The sequence below is a fragment of the Diadema antillarum genome, unplaced genomic scaffold (assembly GCF_040938485.1).
Source record: "Diadema antillarum isolate AM-2024a unplaced genomic scaffold, OU_Dant_1.0 scf00000103, whole genome shotgun sequence".
NCBI classification, from domain to species: domain Eukaryota; kingdom Metazoa; phylum Echinodermata; class Echinoidea; order Diadematoida; family Diadematidae; genus Diadema; species Diadema antillarum.
Window position 1 is genome coordinate 3,457,162 of NW_027270992.1, and position 16,541 is coordinate 3,473,702.

Here is a 16,541-nt window from a genome sequence, read left to right on the forward strand (position 1 = left end):
ATAGAGGGGAGAGAACAACATTGAATGAGAGAGAACATCCTCTGGAGGAGCAGATTTAGATCTGAATGAATTTCATCACAACACATCCTGTACACTTTGGTCATCATCCAGATGGAATGTGGATCACTGGTCTGATCACCATGACAGCGGTCTAATCACCATGGCAACAGAGCATGAAAGCAGAGGAGGACTGCATTAATGCAGGCAAAAATGCAATTACAGTGCTAAAAATATAAAATAGCTGAGATTCTGAGATTTAAAAAAAAAGTATGGTCCTTCCCTATGCACACAGACTTGTCAAACCCAGACACACATTAGAAATAAACATAGTTGACCCAAAACTGATATTTTTAGACCTATTTTTAGACCTACTAGGGTGACATTTTGCGAGTATGGGATGCATGGTCCAATTGTGCACTGTACTATGATAGCTTACACCCTTTGGCAGCAGACAATAAATGTAGAAGAAATAGATAAAATACATTGGGGCCCCCAAGCCTCTAATTTATCCACAAAACTTTGACAGTTTTTTTTTTCATTACTCTCCTTTCTATTTCCCAATGTCATCTCTATGTGCTCCTGTTCATAATTTCTCTCTTAAAATTGATGAAGGAATGTGTTTCCTGTGATCAGCTGTCCTAATTTCAGATTCAATGCCTTCTTAAGACTCACCTTCAGGTTGCTAATTTTTCTGTCACAGAATTATTAATTTCAGAGAGAATCGGGCAAAGCACAATGATGACCAGAAGACTGGAAAATCAAAGCAAAAGATACATAAAAGCCATAACAAATTTGCTACTTTGCATAAGGTTAAAACAATCTGATAATCCGTAGTGCTAAAATGTCCATCATTTCAAATCCAGACTATCTGTGTGAATTTAAATGCAGCATCTGCTGCTGAGACGTTCAGTTTCAAATTCTGCTACCATCCACATATTTCTTCCCAAATGGAGAAATGCATTATCACAAAATGAATATACCAGACCCTAAAATCACTCCAGCTGATAACCTTTGGCTCCTTGCTAGTAAAAACTTCCATAGTTGACTATTTGACAGTCCTAATTAAAAAAAAAGATAAAAATTGATTGACAGCTTTAAATTCTTGTAGCTATGAAATAGCTATTCATATAGACCACAATATATGCCGTATTAGGTTTGACTGTTCATGGCATTGAATTTCCACAAATTACCTCAAAGTCCGCACTTCGGAGATGAGTTTATTGGAGCTCACGAGCACGGCCTGGCCTTGGAATCTCAGTTTCTTAATGATTACTCACCTTCCAGGAAAGAAAAATCTGACTATCACCTCAGATTTAAAGTCAATTTTGATGTATTAAGGAACTTTTTGGCATTTAAGCAATGGCTGATGGAGGTAATTATGGGGGATAAGTGGACACATCTCGGAACTCTTCTTCAATACTGGTTTGTCTGTATTCCCTCTCCTATCTCTCCATCCCACATTTCTTCTCTCCTCATCTTTCCCCCCATCTTCATATATCTCTCTCTTTTCTCTCTCTCTCTCTCTCTCTCTCGTCCTCTCTGTTCTTCAGGTCCTCTCGTTCCTTCTCTCTCTCTCTTTCAATCTCAGTCTCTCCTTCTCCATCTCCTCCCTCACTATTCCTCCATTCTTCTTCTGTTCTCTCCTTCACTCTTCTCTCTCTTGCTCTCCTGTGCTATCACTCACATTTTCTGCGAGTCCAATTTCAAACTTCATGGGACAAGACAGCCTGGGCGACCAGTTTGATGGGCATGAATCCGGCTGGTGCCAGGCAAAATTACCGAGGAAATGTTAAATTGTCACCGGTAAGAAGTCCCTCTTCCCTTCCTTCACGCTTGACTATGAGCTGCAGTACTTCCCACCCAGTCGATATTCCACGGTGAGGACTTCTTTTTAAGCTCTAAAGGGGTGTGTTCACATTTCTGAAGCAGGGTCCTGAGGAAGAGAAGCTTGCATTCTCTACTGGGCTGCATTCACATTCTACATGCTAAAACAAATTGCAGAACTAATTTGAAATTGCTGTTTTTTTCCTCCTCATAAATCACGTTTAAAAAGTCCTATTCTACTGGGCAATTTCTAATGGAGATTGAACATACATACATCTGGGGTACATTTGTTTTTTATGTTTTTCATGTATTTTGAGAATTTGCTACCATTTCACGCCAAAGCATGGATTTTTCATTCAGCTTCAGTGAAGATTTACTAGTTGCAATGTGTTTGTTTGATTTTTAAATGCTAGCCTATCAAAATCAAGAGGGAGACAAAGTTCTACCAGGAGATGTACAAAGTCATGGTGGAGTTTAACCTTTCTGATAAAAATGTTTTTTGTTTTTTGTTTGTTTGTTTTTTGATTGACACAAATCATTTAAACTTTTGAATGGGAGAAAATAAACATTTTAACTCAATGGCTGTTTGTCATTCTGTGCCATCAGTCAGCAATTTGGGTCAGTTTTTTTTAATCTTTATAATCTTGGCATATCCATGGAAAAATACTGTTCATATGCATGAGGTTATCAAAGGCAAGCAAGTACGGATAATACCATTACACCTGGATGTAGTCAGGGGAGGATGCATTCATATCTTATGAAGTAGTACTGGAATGATGATATATATGTAAACTGGGCTGCATACATTTAAGTCCAGTTTTGGGGGATAAGATCTGATACTCTTTGGCTATCACACCATCCTAATCATCACAGGTCCACAGCCTGCCATTGAAATCCTGTACAAGTACAGTATGTTGTCAATGGTAATGAATTGGCCATCATCAGAGCTTCTCGATTATTTTGGGTGTTCTGACCCAGAGATGATTCCTACACAAGGCCCAGGATCCTGTGTTTAAGACACAAAAATCTCATCCATTACCAACTGCTGACCTATCACAGAAAGATGAAGTTTGGGGATTGTTCATGCTGCAAATGACATGAAGAGGTATGAACACCCTAGTCTTGAGACTTCTCTTGCATTTCACATCTACATTGTATATCGTCGCTGGGTGATAAGACCTTGTATCTGCAATTTTGGTGAAAATGACTTTTTTGGATTAATGGTCAAATAATGGGTTAAGTGATGTCCTGTCCAAATCCCAACTGTCTTACTCCAAAAATGAAGCCACCACGGCATGTCAAAGGAAAGGTTGTCCCATTCACTATAGTGCTTTGGCCGCCATGTTTTTTGGCTCTCCTGAACATTTGACATTTTGTAGATACGAGGTCTTGTCGCCCCAGCGACGATATGTCTCATGATGTCCGTAAATCAATGAAAAGATTGATGGCAAATTTGAGTTCTTTGCCCCTTCCTCCTTCCCCTCCCCCCCCCCCCACCCCACCGACTCAATATCTGTACCTTTAAATGAAACTATGATAACTTGTCAATGCCAGTAAGAACAATCTGTGTATGGAATTTGTATCCATGATGCACCCAGATGAACGGGATACATTTTTGGCACAATTTTCATTTCATATTTTCATTCGTATCTCCATTCTTTGAGAGCATCTCCCAAATTGACCTGTCTTCTTTTTCACTTTTAGAGGATGAGTGCTTCACTGGATATAACACAAAATGATTTCTCATTAAATGTAATTACAGCTCGCACGGAGAGTTGTCAATGCATACATAACACACGGCACACCTCTATGATAGGAAGCAATGACTCCATCAACGCTAATTTCCTTTCCACTTTACTCTATCCATACCCGTTCATGTGGCCCATCAACTAGAGTTATCTTCGGACTCAGCGAGGGAAACAGGCTTTAAGGAATCGGACATTACACCGCAACAGGAAACTTGCAGAAACCCAGATCTCTGCAGGGGAGCAGGTCAGTTACCAGTGGTCAAATTGGACCTTGGTGTGGTCTGGTTATTTACTGCAGACATTAACTTACCACATTTTGTCCACATCCCCTTTTAACCATCAAAAGTCTCACACCTGCAAAATGATTCTGCGAACACGCATGTGTTCAAAATATGAAAAAAGTCTATAAAATACAACAAAGATTCAATGCCTTTCATAAGTAAATAAACTTGATTTAATTCAGTCCTGTAATTTGCAAGGGTGCTATACTCTCGAAAACTATAGTTTCAGCAGTCAAAACGGCTCAACATCTGTATGATCTACACTGCAACATCTGTATGATCTACACTGCAACAACCGTAGTCCCCCAGAAAGTAAATAGAAGTATGTCCAGCCTTCCAAATGAAGAGTATTCTGTACAGGAATTCGTCCCTATCATTCAAAGCTAGCAAACACTACCAATTCAATAAGAACAGCAATATCAAATATGGAAAGTTGATACTGTATCTACTGCACCAAATGGAGAAGATAAAAGCACACACATTGTGACATCCAGGTAATTTAAACGTCTTCTTTCCGTTGCTGCAAATTGCTGATAGCCTTTGCATCTTCTCTGTCGTGAACACAGATGAAAAGGCAAACTTTCTATAAAAGAAGGTTTAAGATGTTTAAGATGTCAGTTAGGAGACAGAATGTTAAAGAATGCTGGTATCTCTTGACACAACACAGATTAAGAGACACAAAAACTGAACTGCACCCAGACAGCTCAGTCACACACGATGGAGGAGAAGCTTTAGGGGCAAATCTTGGGATTCACACGTCTGTGGCTGTGGTGGTGCGATCAGGGAGCATGCAGGGCTTAAAAGTTAAGAACCAGGAATGCCAGGGACTCAAATGGCTCTTCTTTTTAAAATCACAGGATCAAGCAGATTTGAGCATTGACTCTCTCTCTCATTTGTGCCTCACTTCATTTAAAGTGATACCCCTACAAAGAACATAGTGTGTGTGTGTGTGTGTGTGTGTGTGTGTGTGTGTGTGTGTGTGTGTGTGTGTGTGTGTGTGTGTGTGTGTGTGTTTTGGGGGGGGTTGTTTTGTGTTTTTTTTTGGGTTGTTGTTTTTTCTTTTGCTTCCAGAAATTTTGTGCATCTTTGCATTCTACAAAGACCCAATAGGAAGGGTGAGAATCTGTGATTTACTGTAATTTTAAACAAGGAATGTTTGCGTGCACTTTAATTTCGCAAATTTTGAGAGAGCCAAGATTCGCAAAATCAAAATGCACACACAAGTTCTCGGCTACACTATACATATGCACTGAATGCCAGTGGCAATTCACGAAAAATTTCATGCCGCAAAAATGGCCATCGGCTCCAATTCGTGAAAATTTCATGCCGCGAAAAAGGCCATCGGCTCCAATTCGCGAAAATGTCATGCCGCGAATATATCATGTTTTACAGTATATATTGCTACATGCAGATAAAGCCCTGGGCATGGCTACAATGCTAAATACATGTTCCATTAAAGTCAAGTTAGATGGTGACTTTCCAAAAAATAAGTTCACAAAAATTTTTTTTACATAATTAATACCAGACCAAAAAAAAAATGGTTGTTCAAACACATGTATTCTTACAGCTGGTTGAGTAATAGTACAGTGAGGAAGGAAAGCTGATTCATAAATAAATGACTTTGTTTTACATCCACTTTTAAATTTAGTCAGGGTCTGGGACTCCAAGATTCTGATGACAAGCAACAGAAACTTGCACACACCTGTTTCATGCCGGAAGAGAACGCAAACAATAGCACCTGTTATTGTGTCTGGGCGGAGGACTTAACAGTTGACTTGAATTAATTTCACAACCATGAATTATGTCAGAGTCAAGGGGGCTGTTGCTGATGTCTTCCTAAAACAAACTACTCCTCAGTCAGCCAGGCATTTTGGCATCAACTCGCAATCCAAAAATACATCCAACTCAGCATCAGACTCACCCAATTATTACTGGGACGAATGAGACTCTTCGTCATTAGCCTGCACTGGTAGAAAACTGAGCTGTGCATCCACGATGACCACTGAAGCAAATTAAAGTAGAGTGTCTGCAGCTAGGTTCTTGAATGGATGGTCATTCTTGCTACTTTCTAATGGTCAGTAATAGCAATGTATTGGTCACTCTGATTTTTTTCCCCCGATCAGCACAAGTAAGTAAGAAGACTGTCCAGAGAAGAGATAGGCTTATATGCTTGGAGCATGAAGGGGGGGGGGGGGGTTGGGGTTACTCGGATACATGAGGACGGTTGCTGGGCTACAAGACAGCAAGACCAAGCAGGTTGATAAACCTAATACTATAAAATTATGAGAATTATGATTGAGGGAGATTCATGACCAGTATTTATGGCTTCCTGGACAGTGGCATGACACGTCAGATGTGCAACAGGGAAAACAAAAACTAGGTCAAGAACGTTCACAGAATGACATATTAATCCAGCCAGAGGGGGAAAAAAATATGGTAGTGAATTTTTGCGGAATGAATTCCCACAAGACATTTGTAATCTGTCCTCTCTTAGTAACTTTAAGATGTCACTCCAAACTTGGTAGTTTTAACAGACAAGCAGTTTTTTAATGTTTCCTTCATCCATTTTCTAACATCTCTCTTTAAATTTTTATCTGCCTTTCTCTGCACCATGAGTATCTTTTCATGATGGATTCCAGTGCAGTACAATTATTATTAATTATTCACATTATCAGTAGTAGTACTAGTAGTACAGTATTAGTGTTAGTATTATCATCATCATTAGTATCGTCATTTTGATTATCATTATGATAATTATTTTAATCATTGTGATATTGTGATCATTTATTATCATCATTGACATCATCATCATCATCACCACCACCACCACCACTAAAAGGGGAAATGGTTCTAGATATGGAATAAACTTTTACTAAAACAAAAATGAAATTGCAGTGATATTAAAAGGACTAGTTGTTCTTTGCATGCAGGAAAGCAAACAACCATACAGGGAGTAACTTTTGTTTCAAGTTTCACAGCAAAAGTCCATCTTTCTTATTCTCATCACTGTTACCACGTCAGCAATCATTTTTCATCAGTAATTTCAAGGAGCCCTGCTGCACTGGGGCCCCTTTGACACCCTTTTTTTTTTAATTATTCACAAGACAGGGTAGTCAATTTTTTAGCACCCTTCACCTCCTGGTTTGCCTGGCCATCAAGAGACAACCCAATTTGCCGAGGCTTGAGGACAATCCGAGGATTTTATCACACAATGTTGGCCTGATTTCCCACAGTGGTCGACTGCAAGCCTGCCTGGCTCACTGCAAGTCCATGCAACCATACATCGTCGACTCATGATACCTGCCAGCTGATTTGCTTTGTCACCTTACACACCAACATCCGACTTCCTACTAGAAGACATAAACTCGATCCACAAAAAACATACACACATGGACAGAACTCTTGTATTGATTATCTCAACTTTGCCCCCTTAACCCTGCCTATACTACATAAAAACATTAATGAAAACTGAAACTGGGGTTAAAAAAAACAATAACACTATGACATCACATCACAAAAAGCACTACCCATTCCAGACTGAATTCTGAAATCCCCATAGACTTAATACTCAGGCCACCAGGCTCCCGTATGGAATGGATTAAACAATGACGTCTGCGCACCCCCCCCCCCCCCCCCGAGTCCAAAACTGAACATCAAGGAGAAGTCATGTGACAAACAAAAATATTAATGTAATATCTATAATTTGTGGGCAGTAAGGATTCTCTTCGCATATTGTCACTGCAAACCTCACAGTACGTGACATAAGATCATACTGTGATCTGTAATAATTCTGACACTTTTTGGGGTGGCATTTGGTACAGCTGCCTCACACCAAAGTCTTGAAACAATTCTAATGTCACGACCACTATCATTATTAGTGTGAATGGCCCTCCAATGGGCAGACGATAAAACATCAATATTTAATCATATGACCATTCAACCCTTTCTACTCTTTGTTCTTTCTTTGCCAATTGATACAAATTCATGGAAACTAATTTTAATGAATATAAGATCACTGTAAAAGTGGAAATTTTTGCTGTGTTGAAATTTTCGCGCATTTCGTGCAACCTGAAACTAGCGCGAAAATAAAAGCATGCGAAAATTTTTGCCTGCCATATGTTCCAGTAGTTGATGTCTTGATTCCGCGGAATTAAAAACACGCGAAACTCTTCTTACCCAGCCGAGCGCGAAAATATTTACTTTTACAGTACTTGATTTTTCTGACTCCATTTTTGTCATCATGGCCTCCGTGTTGAACTGGAGAACATCGCTAGCCTGAGCAGGCTTGGTAACTTTACACCAAGGTCAAGTCGTGGATGGGTTAATTACTAGATGCCAATGAAAGGCAATATATGGGCGAGTGTCTAGGCTCATAAAGTGTTAATAACCACCCAGAGGACAGCACAGCACACTTGTAGGGTGTTCAGATGAAAAAAAAAATCATACTAGAACGGTATACAATCGTAGCTATACCAAAACGGTATAGCTATACGATGAATTTATAGGTCTGAACGCTGACTAACAAAACAAAGTATAACAAAACAATAGTCAGAGCATCGTTTGGAACTAGAACTCAATAACGAATCAGCATTCCATCGTGTCCATTGTGCGTCTGAACGTATGGCGACCATAGAACGGTATATCTGGGCGGGGCTTTATGTGAGGGTGACCCCATAGCTGTCACTCATGACCATAACAGCATGTGCAGTGGGAAACTGCACATACGACGTTTTCCAGAACGGTCGAGATTAGCGTCTGAACGGTCTGTCGGCTACACGATGATTCTTTATACATCGAGTTTTGGTATAAACTGGCCTGCGTCTGAACAGAGGGTAAAGAGTGGATGCTTCCTTCACTTTTATATATGGCACATTAACTTGCAAAAGCACTGTATGTATAACATAGGCCCTGTTCTTCTCTCAAAAAATAGTACATTCCAGTAACAGGTTGCCAACACACCTAAATACCTCTGCTTCCCTCAAATACACGTAATTGGTTGAATTGCAAAGTACAGTTGTAAGTACAGACCTTACTTATCCCAGGCACATGTGAAATTGGGGGTCTTTAGCTGACCTCAAATGGCACAGTTTCAAGTCACCTACAAACAGAAACAGAATTAAATGAGGCACCTCAAGGCAAGATGCGTTTGTCAGTCATTGTGTCAGTCATTGTGTCTCGTACACAACAGTTACCACCAGGCAGATAAATCCAGCTGCATCATTTATTCAGGGAGTTTCTATGGAAACAAAGCATGCGTCCAATTAGAGCATATTAAAGGGTATTATCACCCTTTTGTGTCCTGTTCCCATGTCTGATGATTGCTAAACAGCGTGACTTACTTTCACTCGCCTGGCATATGAATGTGATCCTAGATGCAGTGATGAACACGATGACAATTGATATAATGACATGCAATGTACACATCTATACCAGCTCCATTTGCAAACAAAATACTGATTCATGGAACTAAATTTTGTCCTCTTTCTCAGAAACTAAAGTTTCAAAACTTGGCTTCTGCTATTCCTGAGTAAAGCTGTCATCACTGGCACACACAAGTTAGCTTGGATAGTGAGACTGTATGATGCATAGATCTATATCAGTCATTCTGCCACATATGTTTTCTATCTGGCTTCAACCCCATAATTTCTCTCTGCTCTATTTTTCTTTCCTCTCCTGTATTTTTTCTTCTTCTTTTTTAATATTATTCTTCAAAGGTGATGGTGATTGCGTGCAAACATCATCAAAATGAGTAAGAATAGAGACACAGTCTTTGTCTGTTTGTCTTGTAGCAAAGGTGTGAATCAAGCACTCAGATGTACCGGCCAAAACAGTTATCACGATGCCAGAAACAACATCTTGCGTGCAAACTGGGGTAACTTAAGCACAAAATGTGCTCTGTTTCGCAGGAAAAAAATATATCATCCATCTGGGATGCACTACCCTAATTGCCTAGTTTGGTATCACAAAGGAGAAACTCTTTGAGTACTAATAAGACTTCCCCCCAATAACATGCCTGAACAATGCAGTGATTCATACCAGGAATTCACACAATAATTCTTATGTTTGATTCTAGCTGAAAAACCATTACATTTCATGCTCCTTCCAACTACATTTGTACATTGCAATATTCTTCTTCTTTTTTTTTCAATCTGTCTCATTTCAATTCAACAATGTAGTGTATAATCATACCACCCCCTCCAGTAAAAAGCAAAACACTCTGTCCCTCAGACAGGACATAAAATGGAGGTCCCGTATGTGAGAGAGTCACAACTCATGCTCCTGCTTCATTCATATGTCACAAAAAGTAAGGTACAAGCATAAACCGATGAAGTGACCCTACCACAGAACCCAACTGGACCCCATGGAAGACCAGCTAGTGCAGCTCGATATGGGCTATCAAGCCATCTTCTCAGATGGAAAAATGAAACAAACCACAAATAAACTTTGTCACCTTGTATTAAAGGACAAGTTCACCTTCATCGACATGTGGGTTGAGTGAATGCAGCAATATTAGTAGAGCACATCATTGAGAGTTTGAGGAATATCGGACAATCCGTTCAAAAGTTATGAATTTTTGAAGTTTCTGCTCACTCAAGGCTGGATGAGAAGACTACTATAGCTTGTGATGTCACATGAGTACAACGATATAAAGAAAGAATAAAGAAAATTCAACATATTTTCACTTTTCTTGCATAACAAAAGAACACCTGACTTCTCTCTTTCAGAAGGTAGGGGAAATAATATTACCCTTAATATATGTCAGTAACAAGTCGAAGAAATATGCACTTTATTCAAAAAGTAAAGCTTTGTGAAATTCTCTTTTTATTTTCTTTATATGGTTGTACGCATATGACATCCAGCAATGACTATGCAGATACTTTAAAAATTCATAACATTTGAACAGATTGTCCGATTTTCCCCAAACTTTCACTGATGTGTTCTACTAGTATTGCTGCATTCACTCAATCCACGTGTACGAAGGTGGACTTGTCCTTGAAACACAAGTTCATGCGTAAAGTAGACATGATTCTGAGCGTAAAATCAAGTGATGTGACTTCTTGAAAGAAAAGTACACATGGCATTTTGTCGAAGAGTGAGAATATATAGTAACAAGAAGGCAAGCAGGGAGTTAATAAAAAAAAGGATGCCATCAAAGAAGTAATTTAATTTAACAACACAATCATTATATACTCACACAAAAGATTACCATCTAAGAATATGGCATTGCTAATTGAAATAGTAGCACATCAAATATCATCTCTTAGCATGACATATAAGCCAACCTTATTACCTAAAGTGGTAAGACTTTTTGATGCAAACTGTGTGTCCTATTTTCCTCTTTCAGATATACACCGATCACGTCTGAATCCTTTCGAACAGTTTGCTCCCATTAACCACCACCTAGACTTCTCATGGCGGGTTAGGTCACCTCTGATAACGAGGAAATTAGCGTCATTACTGCCATAATTAGATTTCGGAGCGTTTAGAGGGAGCTCCATTGGCTGCTGTCCATTAGAGTCTGCCGAAGTGTCTTAAATGGCGCAGCCAACGACTGAGATTAGCAGATACGTGCCTGATGAGTACCAGGCTTTTCAAACTCTTTTCCTCTCCCGAACGGGAAGGGATAGAGAAGGTGGTGAGTCGCGAAAGGAACAACGTCTACCCCTGACTGAAGATCGAGGTCGTGTGTAGAGATTTGTGGTTGCCATGGAGATGTGCCAGGCGAGGCACACACCAATCGACGGGGCGCAGTCGCAGGTACTTAGGCTAGACTCAAGATGAGATGTACTTGGATAGCTAATACAATCCTTGATGGGTATCCTTGAAATGGTCATCCACTTTCACTACTTTTGGTATAATGTAGATTATCCCGCAAGGACTGGGATTCTCAGAGGGAAGAGCGAGTCAGTAGAAATCGATGACACGACATTTGCTCCTACGACAATTGCCCCAGTCTTATTTTCTCAAAGGACTAAGGGTTAGGGTAAGGATGTGATAGGGTTTTAGATTTAGTTTGATGTGCGGATTAGGATTAGCACAAGGGTTGTGCTTGTGGGTAAAATTTCTGTTTGGCTTAGCATGCAGACATTTCATGGGAGTAATTGTCGCAGGAGCAAATGTCAAGGAGCTGTTGATATCACAGGTTTATCCAAACCAATGGGCATGTCTCTGGAATAGCTTTCTTAATGTTGGGAGAATATTTTTCTTTCCCTAACAATGCCTGGGAGTATACTGCTGTAGAACTTTAATCACTCTGTCATTATTAATTAGCATAGACCTCATTCATTCATTCATTCATTTATTTTTCATTTCCAACAAAAACATATAAATATATTACAAAAATTGAATACAGTGCATAAATTTCATCATACAAAGTAAAGGATAAATTTACAGAAAACTTGTACTTATTGTAGGTATAGGAAAATGTTGGAAATGGGGAGGAATGCTAAAAAGCTGAGCTTGTAGGCTGCATTCCCCCCACACGTAATACAAGAAATTATATGAGTGATAGACTGATAAGCATTGAAAATGGATGAAACAAAGAAACTAAGACAAAAAGACCTATAACCTAACTTATCCGAAACAAAAACCCTGAACAAATCCCTACACTAAGTCGCTGTCATGCCGGAAAAGAGAGGAGAGAAACAAAATAGTATGTGTGTGTGTGTGTGTGTGTGTGTATGAGAGAGAGGGGGGGAGAAAGCAGCTTAATGCGTGGAGTGAAGATAAAAGACAAAAAAAAAAATAGAAGGACACGAGAGGTAGTGGATGGATGGGGCCGCTTAGCTGTAATTCCAATAGAATATAAGGTTGGATTTTACACTTCTTTGCAATCAATAAAGAATCAACAATTCTTATAACTTTTCAAAATATTTTTCTTCAGATTACTCTTAAAAGAACTTAAACTTGGAGATGTCCTCAAACTGTTAGAAAGGTTGTTCCAATATTTAGGTCCAGCAAATGTAAATATAGATTGTGTAAACATTGTTCTAGTTAAAGGCAGATGGAATTCATCTGAGTGACGAGTTGGATATTTATGGAACGAGCGGTTTCTCGCAAACATGCTTGTGAAGACAGACAGCAACAAATTATTAGAAAGTTTATACATAAATTGGCCAAGACAATAATAATAAATATCAGTTATCTTTAAAATTTTGTTTTCAGAAAATAAAACACCTCTGAATATCACTGGACATCTTCCACTGGAGAAAAGATGAAATTGAACTGGTTAGCTTAAAATCAAATCTGCAAAAATAAAAATCACTATGAAATTTAAAAAAATATTCCAACTAAGATAGAAACAAGAACTTTAAGGTTTTTTTTTTTGTTTTTTTTCTGTTTTTTTGTTTTTGTTTTGTTTTTGTTTTGTTTTGTTTTTTGTTTTTGTTTTTGTTTTTGTTTTTTTTTTGGGGGGGGGGGTTATGTGTTGCAAATTCGAGAATCAATTACATAGAAAGAATGGAGGTCTTGTGTTTGAGACAGTCACAACCCATGCATATAAAAGATCCCACTCCATTCATTCATTGCAAAGAGCAGGGTGCATAATCCGGTGAAGTGGTCCACCTCACATCCAACTGGACCCCATGGAAGACCAGTTTAGTGTAGCTGAATAATTATGGGCTATCCAGCCATCTTCTCAAATGAAAAATGAAAACAAACAGACAAGCAAGAGACTTTAAGCTGTATGCAAAAAGCCAACAATTTTCAAACTGCATAAGCCCACATTTTGTATGTTTATGGTCACATATCAACATGGGGCACTGGACTCCGTGCAGCTAGCAAAAAAATCCTCAGCTTGAAGATCTCACATTCAAATCTCAAAATACTTTGCAAAAAGCCTCGAGACATTCTTTCAACAAAACGACACTAAATTCAGATACCTCACTCTACATTCACAACCAAAAGTAGATTTGAGGCCTTTTTAGTTGCTCATGGACAAAGCTATTCCATGCAACACAGTAGGAAATAGATCAACACAAACCGCAAGGGACAATTTGATAGTTAATGAAACTAAAAACAATTAGATAGTTATTTAACATATTCAAATCTAATGCCAGACTTTACTGTAAATGTGGAAACTTTTATGGAATAAAAGTTTTGCAAGTGGACAATTTCAATGAACTTTACTTGTTCACTGACACGAGTATTTCTTAACATTGTATATACTTGATATCTGAGAAAAATATCCATGCAATGTTGTGCTCACTCCAATACAGTAGAGCTGTCTAGAGATTCATAAATATTACAGCAAGACAGCAGTTGTTTCTGACAAATAAAGTTCATTGTACGCTTTGCAGATAAAACAACAACTAATGCATGTAAACTGCTTTCGTGTACCTATATAAATAAACTTAACAAAATCAGGCAAGTTGAACAGTCAGTGACTAATGCCTCAGAAATATATTTATTCATTGGTGATTTGAACACCTCAGTAATCTGGCCGTTTGAACAGGAAATGAAAAAGGCAACTTACCTGTCAACTTTTGGTTCTGATGGAGATGACTGCAACCAAGCGCACCTTAGATGATTTTTTTTTTTTTTTAAAGTCAGAGATGAAATCTTGCAAATGGTGTTATCACTGGTTCCCACACCAAAGGGGAACCTCCCGCTGGTTACGACTCAGCTTCAAGTCAAGACCGAGGTTTCCCGTTTCGACTTCTTCTTCTCTGGTATGTGCCAGGACGTGGATCCATCGGGTTGTGGAATTTGGCAGACCGAAGCTGTGAAGTGCCTCCCTGGACGCTGTAAGATCAAATCTCAGTCAGTTCCTGTCAAAACACGGCACCGACTTCAGGCCCCCGCTGGACGCTTCATTCAACCTGACCTGGCTAGGAAAAAAAAAAACGAAGTTAAAGGGCTTAAGATAGGCATCAAATGAACATTTTTGGAAGTTTTTCAAATGCAGAATTTCAAGTGAAAATAAATCCTATGTGATTGGTCCCATGCTAAAAATACCTCAAAGTTCAACCCATATTTTTCCTCTTTATTTTATGGTTGAAACTGATGCATGATTCAGAACACAAAATAAAAATTATCAATATTGTATCATAGGGGCCTCTTCTCGAAGGAGAATATGACTACATACACATGTCTGCCAAAACTGTGTTGATCCTTCTTTCAGAAGATTTGTGATGTTAATGAAACGTTTTCAACGATGACATGCTTTAGTATTTCATAGGGAGTACATGTACATTCATATTCAATAAAAGTACTGTAGTAAGCTTTGAAAGTGATATTGCAAAATTGCCTACGATAAATCTTTAGAAGTGGTATACCATTTGAAATTTAGAACAGAGAACAGAAAATTTCCAATGCAATACTGACCTCAAGATAAACAGTAAAGGACAAAAGCCTACATTTCAGCACAGCAAAAAATAAATGAATAATGATAATAACAATGATAATAAAATTCACTTTTACTGTTCACTTTTCACAGTGAGAATAAAGACGTTTCTCATCAAATCATAAAAGAAGATAGTGTATATTTCAAACAAACCACACAGAGAAATAAAAAAAGAGAAAATTCTGATACCTTATCTGCACTGTTTGTATAAACTAAATGACAGTCTATGAAGAAGACAAAAACCATAAAATGCATTTATGGTGGAGAGTAGACAGTCTGACAGCCCTCAACAACATCATGTGACCAATCAACTGACTGAGAGACATAAAGAAGAAGAGATAGGTCAGGCCACGGGAGACAAAGGACTGACCAGTTGGTCATTGGGTGGAGTCCTACTCCCTTGACCAGCTAAGATGGAATTCCGTCCACCCTGCGTATCGCTTTCCCCAACCGGCCTTCGCCTGAAAGCTGGGTGAGGACGGGTGTACAGGAAAAGGGGGTTGCCAGTCGATGTCTAAGCAAGATGCACTCCTCTGCGATGACAGAAATTGCAAGAGATCTCCTTCAAACTCCCCTGACGACAACCTCCACTAGCCTGGCATTGCGTCCACAAGTCTCACATCTAGGCTTCACGCTCTAGGTGCAGGTAGGACGACAACAATCGCGTCTAGACACACCCTCTTCCGGACAAAGGCAGACAAAGACAAAACAAACTTCACAGACTAGCTGCTGCCAATAAACATGGCAACATTCACAGCTAGACCCACGAGCAGTCTCGCAAGCAATGTTGAATTCCTATTGTTGTCACATATGACACATCTCATTCCCACAAGCATTAGGACAACAAGGTGCTAAACCTGGCAATTATGGAAGATTTATGACTTTATGAAACTGATCTCATAGGACTGCTCTAATGTGAAACTCTTCTTTCTGAATACATGAAAACTTAATGGTTTTCCTTTATTTGTCTGTTGTGAATGCCTGATAGAATCATATTAGATTAGAAGCACTGACATCACATAAAATTCTTTGCAATGAAGGATGTTTTAAAGGTATTGTTTATCATTGGGAGCAGTGATTTAAACAAAGATAGAGTTATCACATTTGATACATGTACATGTATGTGTAGGTCAGTTGTATCACAAAACATCCTACCATATAAAAATTTCACAATAAAGCCTAAAATGTAAGCAGATATTACTATCTTTATCAATAAATTATAACTGTAGATGGTTTATTCTAGAAATATTTTCACATTTTTAAAATTTAACCACACTAAACATTGATTATATTGATAAACAATTTTAGACAGGTTGTTTCTATTCGAAAGTACATTTAGATCTA

At 38.7% G+C, this 16,541-nt stretch overlaps 1 long non-coding RNA gene across 1 annotated transcript in view; it reads right to left on the minus strand.

The window, feature by feature from the left end:
- Positions 1-15,947, minus strand: part of LOC139718941 (uncharacterized) — a 67,678-nt gene extending 51,731 nt beyond the window's left edge. Inside the window, exons 1-2 of the long non-coding RNA XR_011710055.1 lie at positions 15,568-15,947; positions 14,328-14,682 (exon numbers count right to left, since the gene is read on the minus strand). This is a non-coding gene — a long non-coding RNA (uncharacterized lncRNA). The remainder of the gene's footprint in view (positions 1-14,327; positions 14,683-15,567) is intronic.
- Positions 15,948-16,541: the final 594 nt, after the last annotated feature.